The 16,320-nt window shown below is 39.6% G+C and overlaps 1 pseudogene; it reads left to right on the plus strand.

Moving 5' to 3' along the window:
- Positions 1-5,662: 5,662 nt before the first annotated feature.
- On the plus strand, positions 5,663-7,498 carry LOC114634304 (annotated as a pseudogene).
- The last annotated feature ends 8,822 nt before the right edge of the window (positions 7,499-16,320 follow it).

The raw sequence follows: 16,320 nt of genomic DNA on the forward strand, positions 1-16,320 counted from the left end.
AGAGAAGAGAAGAGAAGAGAAGAGAAGAGAAGAGAAGAGAAGAGAAGAGAAGAGAAGAGAAGAGAAGAGAAGAGAATGCAGACAAAAAGAAGGAATATTGAGTCAGGGAGGTAAGAGACAGGTAGAAAGGAGAGAAGAAATGGAGAAAATGAAAAAAGAAAAATATTTTTAAAAGAAAGTTTTGGGGTGGAGACTCAACTCAATAGTTAAGAGAACTTGCTTCTCTAATAAAAGACTCAGAATTGATTCATTCCAAGCATTCACATGATTCTCAGTGATTTATGATGCTAATTAAGCACACACATGGTACATGCACATACAGGCACATGCATACATACATACATACATACATACATACATACATACATACATATACATGCAGTTGAAATGATACTTGAGCTTCTGCTACAGCTATCAAGTCTTCCACCTGCTGCCTTCTTTCTACTTTGATACAGTCTAACCCTCTGAACTTCCAAATTAACCCTTCTTAATAAGTTGCTTTGCTCATGGTGTTTATCACACCAATAGAAAAGTAACTAATACAGAAGAATAATCCACAAAGGGATATTATACCTGTAGGAAGATATACACAAAACATAAACAATTGTATCTGTTCTGCGATGTTGTAATGTTCTACTGTATTCATGGACTCCAAACTGAGTTGGTCAATTTGTTTTTAAGGAATACATTGGCATTAGTTAGCATACTATTTACATGGGGCCATGGATTTCCCCTTTATAAATATTAAATTTAGTCATAAATATGAGATAAAAGCCTGGAAGGTACAGACTATCAACACAAAATCATACTTATTTAGTATGGTGTGAGGTTTCTGGGTCTTCACATTCGAGAGCTGATAAGGAGACTTCAGAGTGATATGTGACCCATGATGAAGAAGCAGGGGGTGGACAAATGACTTAGAAACAAAACTACGACTCTAATTCATAAATCTTGGATTTTTAGGCATAATTGTATAAATATAAACACAATTGTAGTGTGTGTGTATAAGGAAATCTAGAAGAAGGAAGAAAATTTGTGGGAAACAAAACATGGAACAGAAAGAGAAGGGTAAGGGATGTGTCTTAGTTAGGATTACTATGGCTATGGTGAAATATAATAACCAAGATGGAAGAATATATTCTCCTTACACTTCCAGAAAACAGTGTATCACTGAGGGAAGTCAGCAAAAACTGAAACAGAGCTGGAACTCAGAGGAGGGAGCTGACCAGAAACCATGGGGGAGTGCTGCTTACTGGCTTCCCTCTGATGGCTTGCTGAGTGTGCTTTGTTGTAGAACTCAGGTCCAACACCAAAACCTGTCCCCAACAACAACAGACTAGATCCTCCCCCATAAAGAGAAAATTAAGAAATTCTCTACATGTATACCCACAGCCCAGTCATATTTATAATTTTTTTGAGTTGAGGTATCCCCCACTCAGATGATTCTAGCTTGAGTGAAATTGACATAAAAGCTCACCCAGATGGGGTATAAATGTGGTTTATATATAATGATCTTAAAAAAAATTACTTTTATGAAACACAACACTATGTATTATGAGTATATGTCGATACAATTGACTCTTTTAGCAAGGACAGGAGACAAGGAGCAGAGCTGGTATGTAAGTGCCCTCTGAGGCTCAGCTACTGCCTGTGTGTTCTGTCCATATCCCAAATCCATGGACACTGTGGGATTTTGACAGGTGAATATGGTTCAGTTTCATTCTTATTCAGTGTCAACTTGCTGCCAAATTCATGTACTTTGATATGACAAAATTTACCACGATTACTGTAAGTATGTTTATTATTTTACAAAATAACTGAGACACTGTTAAATTTTATAATTAGGTAATATTTACTCAGAGGTGATGTCAGAAATTCAATAAAGAAAAATAAGTTAATTATTGGAAATTAAAGATCGTCTATTTGAAGAATGTCAATGGTTAACATGAAATTAACATTCTTAAATTATTCCCAAACAATTACTTCTGCAATGGACACAGGCATAAAATTGAGAATGTTTCATGTCAAGTAACCTTTAAAATCATACTAAGAAGATATTCAAAAGTACTGAAAAATACTTATTCTTGACTCAAAGAACTACCTCTCAAAAATAATTCAAGGACACCTTAGCCCTTGAATTGTCTCCAGGACTCACAAGTCTAGTTGAATATGGCAAGAGTCACTGATTTGAGGACAGAGAGGAGAGTGTTTGATTCCCAGGCTGCATACAGAGGAAGAAGCTGCTGCTTCAGTCACTGGCTGACAGGCTCAACTCTAAATCGTGTTTGTTTGGGCACTGTTTCCAAAAGGTGCAAGACATACATACAGGCAGAACACTAGAGCACATAAAATTAATTAATTAATCAATCAATTGATGTTTAACAATCAACCAATTAACTGATTCTTAAAATCCTTAAAGCCCTGATATGGAATTGTAGGCTGCCAACATCTTAACTTCAGGCCATGGAGTCCTATGTTGGATTCTAAATTCTAGAACTATAATTCTGTTCCAGCCAGAATCAGTGTGGGAAAATGTTACAGGAAAAAAATAGCAACTTACACAGAGAACTTATCTCTATTATGTTCCATGAATCCTGGAGGCATTATGCTTATTAATTTCTTTTTAGAGTGAAAACTTTGATCATCAAAGCACAAGGCACACTGACTGCCAGGCAGATAATAGAAGTGACCACAGCATTCAACTGGTCATACTAAGAGAGATTTTGTTGGAGAGTGAAGCACTATGGGAAGAGAGTTATAATATTGTACACAGCAATGATCAACATGGACACCACTGATGTTGAGAGTACAATCTGTTCCAAATCAACTGCCAGTGAATTGAACAGAAACTCAAGATGTCTATGTGGATGCCTAGGATATCAGAAGTTTAGGAAGCTTCCCTGGTTTCTGGAGGTACCAGGCCAGGTGGTTCTTCTGAGTATAGCAGGAAAACAGGCTCTGGTTGAACATAGAGCTGATGGAAACCCTCTCTCCTACTGACACAGCCATGGACTATGGAGAAAAGGTAATTATGATGTTCCTATAGGCACCTGCAATTGGGAAAAGTTGAGCCTCATACATACATACATACATACATACATACACATTAAAAGATTTCATGACACAAATATTAAGATTTAAAATGTCTTTTCAAACTTAGGAGGCAGAGGCAAGTGAACCTCTGTGAATAAAAGTCTGTGCTGGTCTTCAAAGTGAATTGCAGAATGGCCAGGGCTATCTAGAAAGACTGTGTTTCAAAAACAATCTTATCTCTGTATATTATTGAGAAAAATTGGGGTGACTTTAGCTGTGACTTACTACACTGAGGATATGGAATATGAAGAGACCACCTCCTGTAGCAAGGCAGGAATGTCAGTGGAGATTCTCTATTGAGACACATTACCTACAAAATTTTAAACCCAAAATTTATCCCGTCCACAAGTAATTCAGGCACAGGAGAGGGCCAGAGACTGAGGGAAAGGTCAACCAATAACTGGCCCAACTTGAGACCCATCTCATGGGCAAGCACCAATACATAACACTATTAATGATATCCTCCTATGCTTACAGACAGGAACATATTGTTCTCTGAGAAGCTACACACAGCAGCTGACTCAGACAGATACAGACCCACACAACCAAACAGTGGATGGAACGTGGGGATTCTTACAGAAGAATAGGAGGAAAGACTGAGTCCTGAAAGGGACAGGAACTCCACAGAAATACCAACAGAGTAAACTAACCTGAACCCTTGGAGCTCTCAGGGTCCAAAACACCAACCAAAGAACATTCACGGGCTAGACCTAGGCCTCCCAGATCATATGTAGCAGAGGAGCAGCTTGGTCTTCATGTGGGTCCTGAACAACTGGAATGGGGTCTGTCCCAAAAGCTGTTCCTGTCCTTGTTCTACTAGCTGGGCTGCCTTGTATGGGAGATGCAGCCTAGCAACTTAGAGAATTGCAGTGCCAGGGGTTGGGGAGGGGATACCCAGTGAGGCCTGCACCCTCCCAGAGGAGAAGGGGAAGGATTGTAGGATAGGATGACCAGGAGGGGGTAGTAAGAGCAATGTAAAGTGAATAAGAAAAATTAGTTAATTAAGTTTTTTAAAAGTATTTTGAAATCAACCTACACTGTAAATAATCACATTCAAAGTGACATAATAATAAATACAGGTTCAAAGTTTTCAAAATTATAATACTGAACTGCAATATATTTATTTCTGTCTTATATTTCACCTAAAATAAGAAATAACTTTAATTACTTTTTAAAAAGCAATGTGACCTGTGCTCTGGTGAAGATTGTCACATACAAAGAGTGAGATGCAGTGAGGAAATTCTAGAAGGCCTTTTATTGCATGCAAATATTGGGTTATATTTTAAGTTGGATATTGTGAGTATGCAAAACAAAACCACCCAGTAGTTAGTATGAAATCACAGAAAATGTTTAAATATTTAAATGCCTAAAAATTCATATGGCCTCACACTACTCTGTCATCTGGCTATCATCAGTACAGACCTAACCTCCATCTCTTGCGGGTCAAATCAGAGCCTCCTACAATGTGATTGAAACGACTACTTGAAATGGGGTGGTACATGATCCAGGACAGTGACAAAAGCTACTGATTTATAAGATTTTCAATCTGGACCCTCAGGTTCCTGACAAACTCATTGGCCATGGGTCTTGACTGGCCGCGTAGAATAGGCATAAGGTGGAGCCAAGATTCCTTCAGGATCAGGCATGGTTCCTTCAGGAAGAACATCATTATGGCAATACAGAGCAGCAGAAGAAACATTATCCAATTCTCTTTTAAATAAATTCATATGGTAGTGAAAGTTTCAGGGTATCAATAACCTGCGTTCTTCTGTAAATGACTGATGACTTCTAGATGATCTTTTGTGGATTGCAAATTCTTCTCTTTTTTGACACTCATATAGAATCCGAAGCACAGTGGGAAAGCGAGCTTAGGCTGTTAAACAGCCGCTGGGGTCTGTTCTAGCTGCCTGCCCGCCAGGCAGTCTGTCAGCCAGATTGCTGCCACTGCTGCAGCTGCCACCTCAGCTGTCCTCAGAGTCTCAGGCCCATGGCTGCTGTCACCGTCTGTTCGTGCCTCTCTGGAGCTCTGTCCGCCTGTTCAGGCCTTGCTTACCGTCTGCCTCTCTCCCCTGCACTGCCTCTCAGCCCACAGCGTTCACATGCTGGCCGACTTGAGCGGGAACCATCTCCACAAGGACTCCCAGATCGAAGCGGATTTCCGATTGAATGATTCTCACAAACACAAAGATAAACACAAAGATCGAGAACACCGGCATAAGGAGCACAAGAAGGATAAGGAGAAGGACCGGGAAAAGTCTAAGCATAGCAACAGTGAACATAAAAATTCTGAAAAGGAACACAAAGAGAAAGAGAAAACCAAACACAAAGATGGAAGCTCAGAAAAACATAAAGACAAACATAAAGACAGAGACAAGGAAAATGACAAGGAAAACGAAAGGAGGAAAAGATTGAAGCTGCTGGGCATGCAAACATAAAGGAGAAGGCTGCTCTAGTCCACCACGAAAACTAGAATAAGAAGAGGATGGCAAACTTCAAAAGCCCAAGAATAAAGATAAAAAAGTCACTGAGACAGATAATAAGAAAAAGAAGCCAAGAAAGGAAGAGGAACAGACGTGGAAATGGTATAAAGAAAAATGGCATCCAGAAGGCATCAAGTGGAAATTCCTAGAACATAAAGGGCCTGTCTTTGCTCCACCGCATGAGCCTCTGCCAGAGGGTGTCAAGTTTTACTATGATGGTAAAGTAATGAAGCTGAGTCCAAAGCAGAAGAAGTAGCTACATTCTTTGCAAAAATGCTTGACCTTGAATATACTTCTAAGGAAATATTCAGGAAAATTTTCTTTAAAGATTGGAGAAAGGAAATGACTAATGATGAAAAAAATACAATTACCAACCTAAGCAAATGTGACTTTACACAGATGAGCCAGTATTTCAAAGCACAATCAGAAGCTCGGAAACAGATGAGCAAGGAAAAAAATTGAAAATTAAAGAAGAAAATAAAGAATTATTGAAAGAATATGGCTTTTGTGGAATGGATAATCATAGAGAGCGGATTGCCAACTTCAAGATAAGCTTTCTTGAGGCCGAGGAAACCACCCCAAGATGGGTACGATGAAGGGAAGGATCATGCCTGAGGACATCATCATCAACTGTAGCAAAGATGCAAAGGTTCCTTCCCCTCCTTCTGGACATAAATGGACAGAAGTGCAACGTGATAACAAGGTTACTTGGCTGGTCTCCTGGACAAAGAATATCAGAGGTTCTATCAAATACATCATGCTGAATCTCAGTTCACGAATCAAGGGTGAGAAAGACTGGCAGAAGTATGAGATAGCTCGATGTCTGAAGAAGTGTGTGGACAAGATCCGAAATCAGTATCAGAAAGACTGGAAGTCCAAAGAGATGACAGTTCGACAGAGAGCTGCAGCACTGTACTTCATTGATAAGCTTGCTCTGAGAGCAGGCAATGAGAAGGAAGAAGGAGAGACGGCAGTCACTGTTGCTGTTCACTTAGAGTGGAACACATCAATCTACACCCAGAATTGGATGGTCAGGAGTATGTGGTGGAATTTGACTTTCCTGGGAAGGACTCAATCAGATACTATAACAAGGTCCCAGTTGAGAAACGAGTTTTTAAAAACTTACAACTTTTTATGGAGAATAAACAGCGTGAGGATGATCTTTTTGAAAGACTTAATACTGGTATTCGAAATAAGCATCTTCAGGATCTCATGGAGGGCTTGACTGCCAAGGTGTTCCGTACCTACAATGCCTCCATCATGCTACAGCAGCAGCTTAAAGAGCTCACAACCCCTGATGAGAATGTACCAGCAAAGATTCTATCTTATAACCCTGCCAATCGAGCAGTTGCAATTCTTTGTAACCACCAGAGGGCGCCACCAAAGACCTTTGAGAAGCCAATGATGAACTTGCAGTCTAAGATTGATGCCAAGAAAGATCAGCTAGCAGATGCTCGAAGGGACCTGAAAAATGCTAAGGCTGATGTAAAGCCATGAAGGATGCAAAGACCAAGAAGAGAATCAAAAAAGAAGGCTGTACAGAGACTAGAAGAGCAGCTGATGAAGCTGGAGGTTCAAGCCACAGATCGGGAGGAAAACAACCAAATTTCTTTGGGGACCTCCAAACTCAATTATCTGGATCCTAGGATCACAGTGTCTTGGTGCAAAAACTGGGGGTGGGGGGGTCCCAACTGAGAAGATTTACAACAAAACCCAATAAGAGAAGTTTGCTTGGGCCATTGATATGACTGATGAGGACTATGAGTTTTGACCAGTCTCGGCAGAGGTTCTGTGAAAAGGAACAGTGTGGTTTGGGGAAGATGGATAAACTGAGCCTCACTTGCCCTCACCGGAGGGAGAGACCACAAGTCTTAACAAACCAACATCTTTGCAAAGAGATAGACCTGGAGATACTATAAGGGAGAGCTGGGCCAGTTGTCCTATGGACAACTTATTTAACAATATTTCAGATATCAAAATTCTAGCTGTATGATTTGTTTTGAATTTTGTTTTTATTTTCATGAGAGCAAGTGGATGGGAATTTGTCAGCATCCTGCCAGGAAAATTCAGTTTTGCTGCAATGTTTGGATTCTCTCAGCTACTGTATGCGAAGTCTGATTATAATGGTGAATTTTTACAGTTAGGGTTTTGCAATAACTTCCATATTTTAATAGAAATGAATTCCTAAACTCCCTCCTCTCCCCTATTTCAGGAATTTAAAATTAAGTAAAATGAAACAAAAACCCAGTGCACCTATTACAGCTGTCATTCTATCGTCATGGGAATCAGTTTTCATTAAACTTGAAGCAGTTGTGACATCGGCAGTGTTTTAGTCCAGACACCTATTCACAGAAAAGCATGATGGGAAAATATTTCCTGACTTGAGTTTTCCTTTTTAAATGTGAATTTTTATTTTATTTTAAGTATTTTAAAATATTTAAGCCTTCTTCTTGATCTTAAAGATAGTGTAGCTTGGGGTTGGGGAGGAATGAAAGGTGAGTGAATCTAAGGATAATGAAATAATCAGTGACTGCAACCATTTTTCCATCATCCTTTGTTCTGACAATACTTTGTACCCTTTAAGAGATCCATCTTTTTCTTTGGAAACCCCAGTCTTTCATTTGAAATATTTTATTGTATAAAAACTCCCACAGGTCAATAAATTTAGAGGAAAATGAGCATTTCGTCCAAGTAAAACAAAACCAAAACAAAACAAAAAGAAAAAATAATCAAGATTTTAGGGATTTTATTATTTCTTTTGTAATTGTGCAAAAAAATGAAAAAAAAACATAAAGAAGAAAATTTTAATGTGAAGACCTTTTTTTCTATAATCATTGGTTTCAAAGGTAGTGTTAGTTTAGTGTGTGTGCAAAGTCCATTCCCATATCTTTCCTCAAGTATTTTTTATTTTTATCATGAATTCCCTTTTAATCAACTGTAGGTTATTGAAAATAAACTCCTACAACTTAACGGGGAAAAAAAGGAATCCAAAGCAAAAACATAAAAAAATATTTCTCCTGAATAATGAATAAAAAGGAAATAATGGCAATGACTATAAATAATGGCAAGACTATACAGGAAGAATAAGCAGTATATGCTGCTGAAAGAACTGGAGACTGGTGCTGCCACAGTGGAGAGTCCTCAAAAAAAAAAATGGAACTATCATATGATTCTGGGACTCCTGTGCTAGAAATGTTCCTGAACAAATGCATACCAGTGTAAAAAGGATGTCTTACTCTGGAGTCTATTGCTGTAAAGAGACACCATGACCATAGCAATTTGATACAGGAAACAACTTCCTGAACAGAACACCCATAGCTCAGGCACTAAGATCAATGGTGAATGGGACCTCCTGAAACTGAAAAGCTTTTGTAAGGCAAAGGACACATTCAGTAGTTCAAAATGAGATCCTACAGAATGGGAAAAGAAAGACCTTTACCAACCCTCATCTGGCAGACCTAATACCCAAAATATGTAAAGAACTAAACAAAACCCAAATTTCCCAACTCAACAGAGGAATCTCTAATGCCCAAGAAATACTTAAAGAAATGTTCTGCCTTTGTGCTGGGGCAGACACAGAGTTGGTTTGCTCCTGTGGAGATACTGAATCCTGAGCCATCCTAGAGGAGCCACTGCTCTCAGAGCAGCCGGTAGGAACTCCATCTCACTCCCTAAGCCCCATTGTTACATCTGGGAGCCAGGGAAGCTCAGGACCCACGAGCTACCCAAACCCCACCCCTCTGGAATTCCACTTCCCTTCTTCCCCTGCCTGGTCCTTTGGGCTGGTGCAGGCACAGAGTTGGTCTGCTCCTGTGGAGATACTGAATCCTGAGCCATCCTAGAGGAACCACTGCACTCAGAGCAGCAGACACTAAGCTGGTTTGCACTTGGGAGACATTGTATCCTGAGCCATCAGAGAGGAACCACTGCACACAGAGCAGAAGGATTTCCAGATCCAAGAGTTGGCCTGAGTCCCAGGACTTCTTCCACCCAGGAAATTAGGATCATAAGACCACAGAGACATCTGGACTCTGAGGAGCTCTGCCACAAGCAAGATAACCAGAAATACAGACTCCAGTCTTACACAGTGAGGGCAGGCAACACTAGAGTTAACCAGATGGCGAAAGGCAAGTGCAAGAACATAAGAAACAGAAACCAAAGTTACTTGGCATCATCAGTACCCAGTTCTCCCAATATAGCAAGCCCTGGAAACCCCAACACAACAGAAAAGCAGGATTCAGAATTAAAATCACTTCTCATGATGATGAAAAAGGATTGTAAGAAGGACATAAGTAACTCCCTTAAAGAAATACAGGACAGTACAAGTAAACAGGTAGAAACCTTTAAAGAGGAATCACAGAAATCCCTTAAAGAACTGCAAGAAAACACAAAGAAGGAATTAAACAAAAACATTCAGGATTTGAAAATGGAAATAGAAACAATAAAGAAATCTCAAAGTGAGACAACTATGGAGATAGAAAACCTAAGAAAGAGATCAGGAGTCATAGATGCAAGCATCACCAACAGAATACAAGAGATAGAAGAGAGAATCTCAAGCACAGAAGATACCATGGAAAATATTGACACAGTTGTCAAAGAAAATGCAAAATGCAAAAAATTCCTAACTCAAAACATCCAGGAAATCCAGGACACAATGAGAAGACCAAACTGAAGGATCATAGGTATAGATGATAGTGAAGATTCCCAACTTAAAGGGCCAGTAAATATCTTCAACAAAATTTTTGAGGAAAACTTCCCTAACCTAAAGAACAAGATGCCCATAAACATACAAGAAGCCTACAGAACACCAAATAGACTAGACCAGAAAAGAAATACCTCCCGTCACATAATAATCAAAACATCAAATGTACAAAACAAAGAAAAAAATACTAAAAGCAGGAAGGGAAAAAGGTCAAGTAACATATAAAGGCAGACCTATAAGAATTACACCAGACTTCTCACCAGAGACTATAAAAGTCAGAAGATCCTGGACTGACATCATACAGACTCCAAGAGAACACAAATGCCAGCCCAGACTAATATAACCAGCAAAACTCTCAATCACTATACATGGTGAAACCAAAATATTCCATGACAAAACCAAATTTGCACAATATCTTTCCACAAACCCAGCACTTCAAAGGATAATTGATGGAAAACGTCAACAAAAGGAGGGAAACTACAACTTAGAAAAAGCAAGGAAGTAATCTTCGAACAACCCCAAAAGAAGATAACTATACAAACATAATTCTACCTCTAATAACAAAAATAGCAGGAAGCCACAATCTTTTTTCCTTAATATCTCTTAACATCAATGGTCTCAATTCCCCAATAAAAAGATGCAGACTATCAGACTGGATACACAAACAAGACCCAGAATTTTGCTGCATACAAGAAACGCACCTTAGTGACAAAGACAGACACTGTCTCAGAATAAAAGGGTAGAAAACAATTTTCCAAGCCAATGGTCCCAAGAAACAAGCTGGAGTAGCCATTCTAATATCAAATAAAATAGACTTTCGTCCAAAATTAATCAAAAATGATAAGGAAGGACACTTCCTACTCATCAAAGGAAAAATCTACCAAGGTGAATTCTCAATTCTGAACATCTATGCTCCAAATGCAAGGGCACCTACATACATAAAAAACACTTTACTAAAATCTCAAAACACACATTACACCTCACACAATAATAGTGAGGGATTTCAACACCCCACTCTCAGCAATGGACAGATCATGGAAACAGAAACTAAACCAAGACACTTTGAAATTAACAGAAATTATGAACCAAATGGACTTAACAGACATCTATAGAACATTTCAACCTAAAGCAAAAGAATATACTTTTTCTCAGCACCTCATGGTACCTTCTCCGAACTAGACCATATAACTGGTCACAAAACAGGCCTCTACATATACAAAAAGATTGAAATGATACCTTGCATCTTATCAGATCACCACGGATTAAGACTGGTCTTTAATAATGACAAAACCAATGGAAAACCCACATGCACATGGAAATTGAACAACTCTCTACTCAATGATGACTTGGTCATGGAAGAAATAAAGAAATAAATTAAAGAATTTTTAGAATTCAATGAAAATGGGGACACATCATAACATTACTTGTGGAAATCCATGAAGGCAGTGCTAAGAGGAAAACTCATAGATCTAAGAGCCTACAAAAAGAAACTGGAGAGAGCACACACTAACAACTTGACAGCACAACTAAAAGCTCTAGAACAAAATGAAGCAAATACACCCTAGAGGCGTAGAAGGCAGGAAATAATCAAACTCAGGGCTTAAATCAACCAAATAGAAACGGAAAGGACAATACAAAATATCAACAAAACCAGGAGCTAGTTCTTTGAGAAAATCAAAAAGATAGATAAACTGTTAGCCAGATTAACCAGAGGGCACAGAAACAGTATCCAAATTAATAAAATCAGAACTGAAAAGGCAGACATAACAGAAACTGAGGAAATTAAAAAAAATTATCAGATCCTACTACAAAGGCCTATACTCCACAAAAATGAAAAACTTGGATGAAATGGAAAACTTCCTAGACAAATACCAGGTACCAAAGTTAAATCAGGAGCAGATAAACCATCTAAACAGTCCCATAACCCCTAAGGAAATAGCAGCAGTCATTAAAAGTCTCTCCACCAAAAAAAGCCCAGGACCAGATGGTTTTAGTGCAGAATTCTATCAGATATTCAAGGAAGACCTATTACTAATTCTCTTCAAACTATTCCACAAAATAGAAACAGAAAGAACACTAGCCAATTCATTCTATGAAGCTACAATCACACTCATACCCAAACCCCACAAAGACCGCACAAAGAAAGGGAACTTCAGACCAATCTCCCTTATGAACATCGATGCAAAAATACTCAATAAAAATCTAGCAAACAGAATCCAAGAACACATCAAAGCAATCATTCACCATGATCGAGTAGGTTTTATCCCAGGAATGCAGGGATGGTTCAATATTCAGAAATCCATCGATGTAATCCAGTATATAAACAAACTCAAAGAGAAAATCCACATGATCATCTCACTAGATGCTGAGAAAGCATTTGACAAAATTCAACATCCCTTCATGATAAAAGTCTTGGAAAGATCAGGAATTCAAGGCCCATACTGAAGCATAGTAAAAGCAATTTACAGCAAACCAGTAGCCAACATCAAGCTAAATGGAGAGAAACTTGAAGCAATCCCACTAAGATCAGGGACTAGACAAGGCTGCCCACTCTCCCCCTACCTATTCAATATAGTACTGGAAGTCCTAGCCAGAGCAATTAGACAACAAAAAGAAGTCAAAGGGATACAAATAGGAAAGGAAGAAGTCAAAATATCGCTATTTGCAGATGATATGATAGTATACTTAAGTGACCCCCAAACTTCCACCAGAGAACTCCTAAACCTGATAAACAACTTCAGCAAAGTGGCTGGTTATAAAATCAACTCAAACAAATCAGTAACCTTCCTCTACATGAAAGATAAACAGACTGAAAAAGAAATTAGGGAAATGACACCCTTCACAATAGTCACAAATAATATACCTTGGTGTGAATCTAACCAAGCAAGTGAAAGACCTGTATGACAAGAACTTCAAGTCCCTGAAGAAAGAAATGAAAAAAGATCTCAGATGATGGAAAGATCTCCCATGCTCATGGATTGGCAGAATTAATGTAATAAAAACGGCCTTTGTGCCAAAAGCAATCTACAGATTCAGTGCAATTCCCATTAAAATCCCAACTCAATTCTTCACAGAGTTAGAAAAGGAAATTCTCAAATTCATTTGGAATAACAAAAAACCCAGGATAGTGAAAACTATTCTCAACAATACATGAACTTCTGGAGGAACACTTACAGAGGGATCCATGGCTTCAGCTGTATATGTAAGAGCGGAGGGCCCTGCTGGGCATAGGTGGGAGAAGAGATCCTTGGCCTCATGAAGGCTGGACGCCCCGGGGCGGGGGGATTTGAGGGAAGGAGGTGGAAGTGGGGGGTAGGTAGGGGTACATCCTCAGAGAAGCAGGAGGAGGGGTGAGGGGATAGGGGGTTCCTGGGTGGGTGGGGGATGAGGTAAGGGGACAACATAAGAAATGTAAATAAAACATCCAATAAAAAAAAGAAATAAGGACAAAAATGTGTGCATAAAAATAGCACACTAAATGTTTAATGCTTGAAACTCAGGCTTTGGAGCTCAGCAACTCTTGATCATGTTAAAATACTGAAGGATTAATGTTTTATTGCACAAAGTATTTCTAATATATTGTAAAATACATTTCCTTTTCTATGGAGTAAATCTAAACAGAGTCTTGTCTCTGTTGGTTTGAGGATCAAAAAAAAAAAAAGAAAGAAATGTTCTGTATCCTTAGTCAGAGCAAAATGAAAACCAAACAACTCTGAGATTCTACCTTACACCCATCAGAATGGCGAAGATCAAAAACTCAAGGGAAATCCCATTCTGGCTAAGATGTGGAGAGTGGGGAACATTCATCCATTGCTGGTAGAATTGAAAACTTGTACAATCACTCTGGAAGTCAATCTGACCATTTCTCAGAAAACTGGAAATAGTTCTACCAAAAGACCCAGATATACCCCTCCTGGGCATATGCCCAAAAGATCCCCCACCATACACCAAGAACATGTGCTCCATTCTGTTCATAGCAGCTTTATATGTAATAGCCAAACACTGGAAACAACCCAGATATCACTCAAAGAATGGACACAAAAAAATGTGATTCATTTACTCGATGGAATAATATTCAGCTATTAAAAACAAAGACATCATGAAAATTTCAGGCAAATAGATGGAACTAGAAAATATCATCCTGAGTGAGGTATCTCAGTCTCAAAAGAACATCCTCTCATGTACTTGCTGGTAAGTGGATATTAGTCATAACATATACGAAACCCATACACCCTACTGAACCAAAGAAGTTACACAAGAAGAAAGGCCCAAACAAGGATACTTGAATCTCATTTAGAAGGAGGAATAAAATGTTCATAGGAAGTAGAGGAAGGAAAGGGGTTGGGATAGGGTATGGGGAGGGGAACATGGGAGAAGGGGAATCAGGTGTGGGAAGAGAGGTGAGAGAGTGCTAGAGGACCAGAAGAATGAATGAAAATCTCCAATGGAAATCTGTGGCTGCCAAGTGTAGGGGCAATCTTTAGGAATTCCCAGAGGAAGTCCTTGGGATGAGGGAAGCTCCCTACAGTCAGTGCAGATGACCTATTAAAGATACTTAACAATAAGGACATGGAACCAGAAGAAGCCACCTTCTTTAGCCAGCCAGGAACCTTAGTGGAAGCATAAGGACACCAAGCCACCTACAAAACTTTAACCAAAATTTTGTCATTTCTAAAACAAATGCAGGGGCAAAGATGGAACCAAGACTAGAGAATGGCCAACCAATACCATGCCCAAATTGAGACTTACCCCATGGACAAACACCAATCCCTGACACTATTAATGATACTCTGTTATGCTTACAGACAGGAGCCTAGCATAACTGTCTTCTGAGAGGCTCTTCCCAACAGCTGAATGAAACATCCAGATACTCACAGCCAAACATTGGTCAGAGTGTGGACTCCTGTGGAAGAGTTTGGGGAGGGATTGAAGGCCCTGAAGTATATGGGAACCCTACAGGAAGACCAACAGTATCAGCCAACCTAGATCCCTTGGAGCTCTTAGATGCTGAATCACGAACTGAAGAGCAGGACCAATGCCCACAGAGCACATATGCAGCTGACATGCAGCTCACTTTCCATGTTGGTTTTCCAACAACTGAAAAGGGGCTTTCCCTAAAGCTGTAGCCTGACTGTGTAAACAGTTCCCTAACACAGCTGTCTTGCCTGGCCTCAGTGGGAGAGGATGTGCTTAGACTTACAGAGACTTGATGCACCAGGGTCGGGAATACCCAGTGGGGGCCCACACTCTCAGAAAAGGAGAGGAGAAAGGATTCTAGGAGAGAGGACCAACACAGAGAGCAGCATTTGGGATGTAAATAAATAAATAAAAATCTATATGATGTTCATAAAGTTGATTTTAAGGTCTTGCAGACAAGACCTTAAATTGTGTGAGAATATTCTTCAATTGTGTGAGAATATTAAGGTACTGCTGTAGTAGGATAGTTGAGCTCTGGTGATGATATATTGCCATGGCTGTTGTTGATTGTTTTCTTACACTGGTGTTTAGGCATCAGGGTTTGTGGTGATTATAGGTCTAGGTGCTTATTTCTGGGTTAGTCTTTGTTGGGTAGGTGTTTGGTTACATAGTTTCAGTTCCTTCTCTGATCTTCTGGCATGAGTGGCCTGCGGTTGAGAAGAGGGTCTCTGTCTGAGCTGTGAGCAGGAATTCTGTGGCCTGCATGCCATTTGATCCAGCAAGGACTCGCTCCCTGAGATGGAGTCTGGTTCAGGGCAAAGAGGAGGGGAGAGGTAAATGGAGATAGTGTTCAGAATGAGAGTGTATGGAGAGGGTGGAGAATGTCTTTGGGCAGATGGAGTTTGGCCAACCTAGAGTGTTGTGGTGACAATGTGGCCTCTGGCCTAGCAAGGAGTGTCCACCTAAGTTAGGGGATGGAAATGGTGATAAGAAAGGGCAAAGGGGTGGGTATATGGTAGGTAGCCTACCTGGTCTTCTGGCAGGCATGGCTTGTGGTTGGGTAAGGAGAAGAAAGGCAATTAAGAAACATGAAAATAAAGACACGAAAATCAGAAAGAAAAAGAAATA

The sequence above is a fragment of the Grammomys surdaster genome, unplaced genomic scaffold (genome assembly GCF_004785775.1).
Source record: "Grammomys surdaster isolate TR1022 unplaced genomic scaffold, NIH_TR_1.0 931, whole genome shotgun sequence".
NCBI lineage: Eukaryota > Metazoa > Chordata > Mammalia > Rodentia > Muridae > Grammomys > Grammomys surdaster.